Below are 10,755 nucleotides of genomic sequence, written 5' to 3'. Positions count from 1 at the left end.
ACTCAAAAGAAGCGCATTGAAAAGAGGAATCCAGCGGTGTAGAATGTATTGTCATATTATGTTTAATAAGGGAGCTATGGCCGTTTAAATGTTTTTTTGGGGTGCAAATTCGATAGAAGGTAGGGTTTTTTCGAAAAAATCTTTTGTCGCCGATTCGAACGAAATTGCGGTGAGTTATTGTATAGGATGAGTTGAATTCAGGCATAGGGAAAGTTCCGGTCATAGACCCCGTTTGTGGGTGTGGGAGCCAAAAATAGCCAAAAATATGAGTTTTTTTCGTTTTTTGTGAATTTCTCTTAAACGAAAAAATTGATATAAAATTTTTTCGACTCAAAAGAAGCGCATTGAAAAGAGGAATCCAGCGGTGTAGAATTTATTGTCATATTATGTTTAATAAGGGAGCTATGGCCGTTTAAATGTTTTTTTGAGGTGCAAATTCGATAGAAGGTTCATGGTTTTTCGAAAAAATTTTTTGTTGCCGATTCGAACGAAATTGCGGTGAGTTATTGTATAGGATGAGTTGAATTCAGGCATAGGGAAAGTTCCGGTCATAGACCCCGTTTGTGGGTGTGGGAGCCAAAAATAGCCAAAAATATGAGTTTTTTTCTTTTTTTGTGAATTTCTCTTAAACGAAAAAATTGATATAAAATTTTTTCGACTCCAAAGAAGCGCATTTAAAAGAGGAATCCAGCGGTGTAGAATTTATTGTCATATTATGTTTAATAAGGGAGCTATGGCCGTTTAAATGTTTTTTTGGGGTGCAAATTCGATAGAAGGTAGGGGTTCATGGTTTTTTCGAAAAAATTTTTTGTCGCCGGTTCGAACGAAATTGCGGTGAGTTATCGTATAGGATGGGTTGAATTCAGGCATAGGGAAAGTTCCGGTCATAGACCCCGTTTGTGGGTGTGGGAGCCAAAAATAGCCAAAAATATGAGTTTTTTTCTTTTTTTGTGAATTTCTCTTAAACGAAAAAATTGATATAAAATTTTTTCGACTCCAAAGAAGCGCATTTAAAAGAGGAATCCAGCGGTGTAGAATTTATTGTCATATTATGTTTAATAAGGGAGCTATGGCCGTTTAAATGTTTTTTTGGGGTGCAAATTCGATAGAAGGTAGGGGTTCATGGTTTTTTCGAAAAAATTTTTTGTCGCCGATTCGAACGAAATTGCGGTGAGTTATCGTATGGGATGGGTTGAATTCAGGCATAGGGAAAGTTCCGGTCATAGACCCCGTTTGTGGGTGTGGGAGCCAAAAATAGCCAAAAATATGAGTTTTTTTCTTTTTTTGTGAATTTCTCTTAAACGAAAAAATTGATATAAAATTTTTTCGACTCCAAAGAAGCGCATTTAAAAGAGGAATCCAGCGGTGTAGAATTTATTGTCATATTATGTTTAATAAGGGAGCTATGGCCGTTTAAATGTTTTTTTGGGGTGCAAATTCGATAGAAGGTAGGGGTTCATGGTTTTTTCGAAAAAATTTTTTGTCGCCGGTTCGAACGAAATTGCGGTGAGTTATTGTATAGGATGAGTTGAATTCAGGCATAGGGAAAGTTCCGGTCATAGACCCCGTTTGTGGGTGTGGGAGCCAAAAATAGCCAAAAATATGAGTTTTTTTCTTTTTTTGTGAATTTCTCTTAAACGAAAAAATTGATATAAAATTTTTTCGACTCCAAACAAGCGCATTGAAAAGAGGAATCCAGCGGTGTAGAATTTATTGTCATTTTATGTTTAATAAGGGAGCTATGGCCGTTTAAATGTTTTTTTGGGGTGCAAATTCGATAGAAGGTAGGGGTTCATGGTTTTTTCGAAAAAATTTTTTGTCGCCGGTTCGAACGAAATTGCGGTGAGTTATTGTATAGGATGAGTTGAATTCAGGCATAGGGAAAGTTCCGGTCATAGACCCCGTTTGTGGGTGTGGGAGCCAAAAATAGCCAAAAATATGAGTTTTTTTCTTTTTTTGTGAATTTCTCTTAAACGAAAAAATTGATATAAAATTTTTTCGACTCCAAACAAGCGCATTGAAAAGAGGAATCCAGCGGTGTAGAATTTATTGTCATTTTATGTTTAATAAGGGAGCTATGGCCGTTTAAATGTTTTTTTGGGGTGCAAATTCGATAGAAGGTAGGGGTTCATGGTTTTTTCGAAAAAATTTTTTGTCGCCGGTTCGAACGAAATTGCGGTGAGTTATTGTATAGGATGAGTTGAATTCAGGCATAGGGAAAGTTCCGGTCATAGACCCCGTTTGTGGGTGTGGGAGCCAAAAATAGCCAAAAATATGAGTTTTTTTCTTTTTTTGTGAATTTCTCTTAAACGAAAAAATTGATATAAAATTTTTTCGACTCCAAAGAAGCGCATTTAAAAGAGGAATCCAGCGGTGTAGAATTTATTGTCATATTATGTTTAATAAGGGAGCTATGGCCGTTTAAATGTTTTTTTGGGGTGCAAATTCGATAGAAGGTTCATGGTTTTTTCGAAAAAATTTTTTGTCGCCGGTTCGAACGAAATTGCGGTGAGTTATTGTATAGGATGAGTTGAATTCAGGCATAGGGAAAGTTCCGGTCATAGACCCCGTTTGTGGGTGTGGGAGCCAAAAATAGCCAAAAATATGAGTTTTTTTCTTTTTTTGTGAATTTCTCTTAAACGAAAAAATTCATATAAAATTTTTTCGACTCAAAAGAAGCGCATTGAAAAGAGGAATCCAGCGGTGTAGAATGTATTGTCATATTATGTTTAATAAGGGAGCTATGGCCGTTTAAATGTTTTTTTGGGGTGCAAATTCGATAGAAGGTAGGGTTTTTTCGAAAAAATCTTTTGTCGCCGATTCGAACGAAATTGCGGTGAGTTATTGTATAGGATGAGTTGAATTCAGGCATAGGGAAAGTTCCGGTCATAGACCCCGTTTGTGGGTGTGGGAGCCAAAAATAGCCAAAAATATGAGTTTTTTTCGTTTTTTGTGAATTTCTCTTAAACGAAAAAATTGATATAAAATTTTTTCGACTCAAAAGAAGCGCATTGAAAAGAGGAATCCAGCGGTGTAGAATTTATTGTCATATTATGTTTAATAAGGGAGCTATGGCCGTTTAAATGTTTTTTTGAGGTGCAAATTCGATAGAAGGTTCATGGTTTTTCGAAAAAATTTTTTGTTGCCGATTCGAACGAAATTGCGGTGAGTTATTGTATAGGATGAGTTGAATTCAGGCATAGGGAAAGTTCCGGTCATAGACCCCGTTTGTGGGTGTGGGAGCCAAAAATAGCCAAAAATATGAGTTTTTTTCGTTTTTTGTGAATTTCTCTTAAACGAGAAAAATTGATATAAAATTTTTTCGAGTCAAAAGAAGCGCATTGAAAAGAGGAATCCAGCGGTGTAGAATTTATTGTCATATTATGTTTAATAAGGGAGCTATGGCCGTTTAAATGTTTTTTTGGGTTGCAAACTCGATAGAAGGTAGGGGTTCATGGTTTTTTCGAAAAAATTTTTTGTCGCCGATTCGAACGAAATTGCGGTGAGTTATCGTATGGGATGGGTTGAATTCAGGCATAGGGAAAGTTCCGGTCATAGACCCCGTTTGTGGGTGTGGGAGCCAAAAATAGCCAAAAATATGAGTTTTTTTCGTTTTTTGTGAATTTCTCTTAAACGAAAAAATTGATATAAATTTTTTTCGACTCCAAAGAAGCGCATTTAAAAGAGGAATCCAGCGGTGTAGAATTTATTGTCATATTATGTTTAATAAGGGAGCTATGGCCGTTTAAATGTTTTTTTGGGGTGCAAATTCGATAGAAAGGGGTTCATGGTTTTTTCGAAAAAATTTTTTGTCGCCGATTCGAACGAAATTGCGGTGAGTTATCGTATAGGATGAGTTGAATTCAGGCATAGGGAAAGTTCCGGTCATAGACCCCGTTTGTGGGTGTGGGAGCCAAAAATAGCCTAAAATATGAGTTTTTTTCTTTTTTTGTGAATTTCTCTTAAACGAAAAAATTGATATAAAATTTTTTCGACTCCAAAGAAGCGCATTTAAAAGAGGAATCCAGCGGTGTAGAATTTATTGTCATATTATGTTTAATAAGGGAGCTATGGCCGTTTAAATGTTTTTTTGGGGTGCAAATTCGATAGAAGGTAGGGGTTCATGGTTTTTTCGAAAAAATTTTTTGTCGCCGATTCGAACGAAATTGCGGTGAGTTATCGTATGGGATGGGTTGAATTCAGGCATAGGGAAAGTTCCGGTCATAGACCCCGTTTGTGGGTGTGGGAGCCAAAAATAGCCAAAAATATGAGTTTTTTTCTTTTTTTGTGAATTTCTCTTAAACGAAAAAATTGATATAAAATTTTTTCGACTCCAAAGAAGCGCATTTAAAAGAGGAATCCAGCGGTGTAGAATTTATTGTCATATTATGTTTAATAAGGGAGCTATGGCCGTTTAAATGTTTTTTTGGGGTGCAAATTCGATAGAAGGTAGGGGTTCATGGTTTTTTCGAAAAAATTTTTTGTCGCCGGTTCGAACGAAATTGCGGTGAGTTATTGTATAGGATGAGTTGAATTCAGGCATAGGGAAAGTTCCGGTCATAGACCCCGTTTGTGGGTGTGGGAGCCAAAAATAGCCAAAAATATGAGTTTTTTTCTTTTTTTGTGAATTTCTCTTAAACGAAAAAATTGATATAAAATTTTTTCGACTCAAAAGAAGCGCATTGAAAAGAGGAATCCAGCGGTGTAGAATGTATTGTCATATTATGTTTAATAAGGGAGCTATGGCCGTTTAAATGTTTTTTTGGGGTGCAAATTCGATAGAAGGTAGGAGTTCATGGTTTTTTCGAAAAATTTTTTTGTCGCCGATTCGAACGAAATTGCGGTGAGTTATCGTATAGGATGGGTTGAATTCAGGCATAGGGAAAGTTCCGGTCATAGACCCCGTTTGTGGGTGTGGGAGCCAAAAATAGCCAAAAATATGAGTTTTTTTCTTTTTTTGTGAATTTCTCTTAAACGAAAAAATTGATATAAAATTTTTTCGACTCCAAAGAAGCGCATTTAAAAGAGGAATCCAGCGGTGTAGAATTTATTGTCATATTATGTTTAATAAGGGAGCTATGGCCGTTTAAATGTTTTTTTGGGGTGCAAATTCGATAGAAGGTAGGGGTTCATGGTTTTTTCGAAAAAATTTTTTGTCGCCGATTCGAACGAAATTGCGGTGAGTTATCGTATGGGATGGGTTGAATTCAGGCATAGGGAAAGTTCCGGTCATAGACCCCGTTTGTGGGTGTGGGAGCCAAAAATAGCCAAAAATATGAGTTTTTTTCTTTTTTTGTGAATTTCTCTTAAACGAAAAAATTGATATAAAATTTTTTCGACTCCAAAGAAGCGCATTTAAAAGAGGAATCCAGCGGTGTAGAATTTATTGTCATATTATGTTTAATAAGGGAGCTATGGCCGTTTAAATGTTTTTTTGGGGTGCAAATTCGATAGAAGGTAGGGGTTCATGGTTTTTTCGAAAAAATTTTTTGTCGCCGGTTCGAACGAAATTGCGGTGAGTTATTGTATAGGATGAGTTGAATTCAGGCATAGGGAAAGTTCCGGTCATAGACCCCGTTTGTGGGTGTGGGAGCCAAAAATAGCCAAAAATATGAGTTTTTTTCTTTTTTTGTGAATTTCTCTTAAACGAAAAAATTGATATAAAATTTTTTCGACTCAAAAGAAGCGCATTGAAAAGAGGAATCCAGCGGTGTAGAATGTATTGTCATATTATGTTTAATAAGGGAGCTATGGCCGTTTAAATGTTTTTTTGGGGTGCAAATTCGATAGAAGGTAGGGTTTTTTCGAAAAAATCTTTTGTCGCCGATTCGAACGAAATTGCGGTGAGTTATTGTATAGGATGAGTTGAATTCAGGCATAGGGAAAGTTCCGGTCATAGACCCCGTTTGTGGGTGTGGGAGCCAAAAATAGCCAAAAATATGAGTTTTTTTCGTTTTTTGTGAATTTCTCTTAAACGAAAAAATTGATATAAAATTTTTTCGACTCAAAAGAAGCGCATTGAAAAGAGGAATCCAGCGGTGTAGAATTTATTGTCATATTATGTTTAATAAGGGAGCTATGGCCGTTTAAATGTTTTTTTGAGGTGCAAATTCGATAGAAGGTTCATGGTTTTTCGAAAAAATTTTTTGTTGCCGATTCGAACGAAATTGCGGTGAGTTATTGTATAGGATGAGTTGAATTCAGGCATAGGGAAAGTTCCGGTCATAGACCCCGTTTGTGGGTGTGGGAGCCAAAAATAGCCAAAAATATGAGTTTTTTTCGTTTTTTGTGAATTTCTCTTAAACGAGAAAAATTGATATAAAATTTTTTCGAGTCAAAAGAAGCGCATTGAAAAGAGGAATCCAGCGGTGTAGAATTTATTGTCATATTATGTTTAATAAGGGAGCTATGGCCGTTTAAATGTTTTTTTGGGGTGCAAATTCGATAGAAGGTAGGGGTTCATGGTTTTTTCGAAAAAATTTTTTGTCGCCGGTTCGAACGAAATTGCGGTGAGTTATTGTATAGGATGAGTTGAATTCAGGCATAGGGAAAGTTCCGGTCATAGACCCCGTTTGTGGGTGTGGGAGCCTAAAATAGCCAAAAATATGAGTTTTTTTCGTTTTTTGTGAATTTCTCTTAAACGAAAAAATTGATATAAAATTTTTTCGACTCAAAAGAAGCGCATTGAAAAGAGGAATCCAGCGGTGTAGAATTTATTGTCATATTATGTTTAATAAGGGAGCTATGGCCGTTTAAATGTTTTTTTGGGGTGCAAATTCGATAGAAGGTAGGGGTTCATGGTTTTTTCGAAAAATTTTTTTGTCGCCGATTCGAACGAAATTGCGGTGAGTTATTGTATAGGATGAGCTGAATTCAGGCATAGGGAAAGTTCCGGTCATAGGTTCCATTTGTTGGTGTGGGCGCCAAAAATAGTCAAAAATATGAGTTTTTTTCGTTTTTTGTGAATTTCTCTTAAACGAAAAAATTGATATAACATTTTTTCGACTCAAAAGAAGCGCATTGAAAAGAGGAATCCAGCGGTGTAGAATTTATTGTCATATTATGTTTAATAAGGGAGCTATGGCCGTTTAGATGTTTTTTTGGGGTGCAAATTCGATAGAAGGTAGGGGTTCATGGTTTTTTCGAAAAAAAATTTTGTCGCCGATTCGAACGAAATTGCGGTGAGTTATCGTATGGGATGAGTTGAATTCAGGCATAGGGAAAGTTCCGGTCATAGACCCCGTTTGTTGGTGTGGGAGCCAAAAATAGCCAAAAATATGAGTTTTTTTCGTTTTTTGTGAATTTCTCTTAAACGAAAAAATTGAGATAAAATTTTTTCGACTCAAAAGAAGCGCATTGAAAAGAGGAATCCAGCGGTGTAGAATTTATTGTCATATTATGTTTAATAAGGGAGCTATGGCCGTTTAAATGTTTTTTTGGGGTGCAAATTCGATAGAAGGTACGAGTTCATGGTTTTTTCGAAAAAAAAAATTTCGCCGATTCGAACGAAATTGCGGTGAGTTATCGTATAGGATGTGTTGAATTCAGGCATAGGGAAAGTTCCGGTCATAGACCCCGTTTGTTGGTGTGGGAGCCAAAAATAGCCAAAAATATGAGTTTTTTTTGTTTTTTGTGAATTTCTCTTAAACGAAAAAATTGAGATAAAATTTTTTCGACTCAAAAGAAGCGCATTGAAAAGAGGAATCCAGCGGTGTAGAATTTATTGTCATATTATGTTTAATAAGGGAGCTATGGCCGTTTAAATGTTTTTTTGGGGTGCAAATTCGATAGAAGGTAGGGGTTCATGGTTTTTTCGAAAAATTTTTTTGTCGCCGATTCGAACGAAATTGCGGTGAGTTATTGTATAGGATGAGCTGAATTCAGGCATAGGGAAAGTTCCGGTCATAGGTTCCATTTGTTGGTGTGGGAGCCAAAAATAGCCAAAAATATGAGTTTTTTCGTTTTTTGTGAATTTCTCTTAAACGAAAAAATTGATATAAAATTTTTTCGACTCAAAAGAAGCGCATTGAAAAGAGGAATCCAGCGGTGTAGAATTTATTGTCATATTATGTTTAATAAGGGAGCTATGGCCGTTTAATTGTTTTTTTGGGGTGCAAATTCGATAGAAGGTTCATGGTTTTTTCGAAAAAAATTTTTGTTTCCGATTCGAACGAAATTGCGGTGAGTTATCGTATAGGATGTGTTGAATTCAGGCATAGGGAAAGTTCCGGTCATAGACCCCGTTTGTTGGTGTGGGAGCCAAAAATAGCCAAAAATATGAGTTTTTTTCGTTTTTTGTGAATTTCTCTTAAACGAAAAAATTGAGATAAAATTTTTTCGACTCAAAAGAAGCGCATTGAAAAGAGGAATCCAGCGGTGTAGAATTTATTGTCATATTATGTTTAATAAGGGAGCTATGGCCGTTTAAATGTTTTTTTGGTGTGCAAATTCGATAGAAGGTACGAGTTCATGGTTTTTTCGAAAAAAAAAAATTTCGCCGATTCGAACGAAATTGCGGTGAGTTATCGTATAGGGTGAGTTGAATTCAGACATAGGGAAAGTTCCGGTCATAATAATATTAATTATTAATGCCTTGCTCCTAATTTCTCCAAGTATGTTCTATCATCCATAATAATCTAATTTATAGGATACATATTACTTAATAGTTATTTGATTTGTATCACAAGGCCAGAAACTGCACGTTTGCGAGCATGAGTACGGTTTGCAATACGAGTCGATAGACGAGTATTGTAAGTACGAATGCTCGCAAAACACTTTCTGGACGATTTCGAGATCTGTAATTTACCAAATTCCGACCGGAGGCACGAAAAATCAATAACGAGAGTCATATTAGAAGTTTTCACTTCTGTCGTGCGGTCTTTAGCACACACTCTTTTTTTTTATATTTTATACAACATAGTCAACATGCCCGAGATTACCAAATTTGAATGTGGAGTAATTAATAAAAACGCATACTAAAAATCTATGGAAAACATGTAGGTATTGTTGGTTGCATCACAAATGTTGTTGGGCTCATTATTACTCGTGAATCACCCTGTATACTCATCGTACGTTAACACACATAAAATGCTTGTGGATTATAAAACGAATACAATTCTATTCTATCCCTGTTGCTATAGTGTTTCTTGAAAATAAAATTATTGCTGTTTCCACATGTACAAGCATCGCGGTTTTGTTCGCCCTCTAGCCCCGTCAGATAAAATAAATATTTATGCCGTAAGCTTTATCGGCACCAGACTCGACAATCTTTCATCGTGTGGATGCACTCATGGCAGATCTGCATTCTGTCTGTGGGATCGACGCTGTGCACCACCCCATCCGCCTCTTCGCTCCCTCGCGCTGCAAACAACTTGTTTGATAAACACGATCCCGATACATTCTCCAGAGTCGTGTATGAAAAAATCATAATGAAAGGCGCAGCTTCCCAACAATTTATTGTTTACCTTGGCGGCCGGGCCCAGAGCCGAATTAAAAATTCGTCGTATACCCTTTCCGGAATTATTCAGTGCTTTTTACGTTTGGTAAAATTAATCCGGGCCAAATTTGCCGCACGACTGGGGCCGTATTTATTTTTTTACAAGCCTTCACATAAAAGGAAATAATGGCACACATTCAATTTTCTCGGTCTGATTAGCTGTGAATTCATGAAATACCTCTCCGTGCATGCCAGACGAACCTACATAAAGATACGGCGGCGGCATTATTCGGGCCAGACCGAAAAATATATTGCCCCGTCCTCAAGATAGAATGGATATAAATATTTGATATTTAGAGTGCACCGCGTGTGTTTCCTGCTACATCTCGATAACATCCAGTTTATCGGATAACGCGATTCTCTTGGCTTAACACCGCTTTTAATATTGCTAATATCGAGGCGCACACACGTAATGCCTCGTCTGGGGGGCATTCCCGTCGACATTTTCCATATTCCAAGGCCAGAATGGGGCCCCGCTAAATTAACTTCCCGCAGGACGAGGCGGCAGGATTCGGCTCGCGCTAACGACTAATGTTGTAACTTTTAATGATGCGATTGATAAATGATAAACCATTACCAAGGCAAACTAATTTTACGTCGTAATCCTCGTGTACATCAGGATTATTAGCGGCACGCCAACAAACGCTCAGATTTATCTCGGAAATTTCGCCCTATCTGATTCTTCGCATCCACCACGAAACCTTTCCGTCCACATCATTTTAAGAACAACTAATTACTATTTCTTTCGTTATGCACAAAATTCAGTAATAAGCTTCATTTGGAAATAATTTGCAACTCATGGGATTGCCGCACTCGCCTACCGCTCGTGTCGTCGAACTTTCGCTTCATCAGAAAAAACACCGCTTTATACACTTGTTGCGTAAACTACAATTTTCATATTCTAAACTAGAGTATCTTCTAATATATTTTCATATTCTAAACTAGATTACCTATCTTCTAATATAAATAGAAATAAAATGGGCCCTAAAATGGAACACTTTGGATTCTGTTAAACAGGTAGAGGTGTAGAGATTCTCTCATGGGCTATGACCTTGGAAATATCTGCGCGAAGGCGGAGCGATAAACCAGTGAAAAATCTGTAAATGAAAACCGAAAACGTCGACTACTTTACATGGAAATTACTAGTTAATCACGATAGTTAACCAAATATAGGGCTTTGAAAACTTGAAATTGAAAAAGCTCTCCAGTTTTATGTGTTTTATAAGCACCAGGAATGAATGTCAAAGCAGTTCTAATTT

This window comes from Tenebrio molitor, chromosome 1 (genome assembly GCF_963966145.1).
Source record: "Tenebrio molitor chromosome 1, icTenMoli1.1, whole genome shotgun sequence".
Taxonomy (NCBI): Eukaryota; Metazoa; Arthropoda; class Insecta; order Coleoptera; family Tenebrionidae; genus Tenebrio; species Tenebrio molitor.
The sequence above is the reverse complement of the archived record's forward strand: the minus strand, read 5'-3'. Positions refer to the sequence as shown.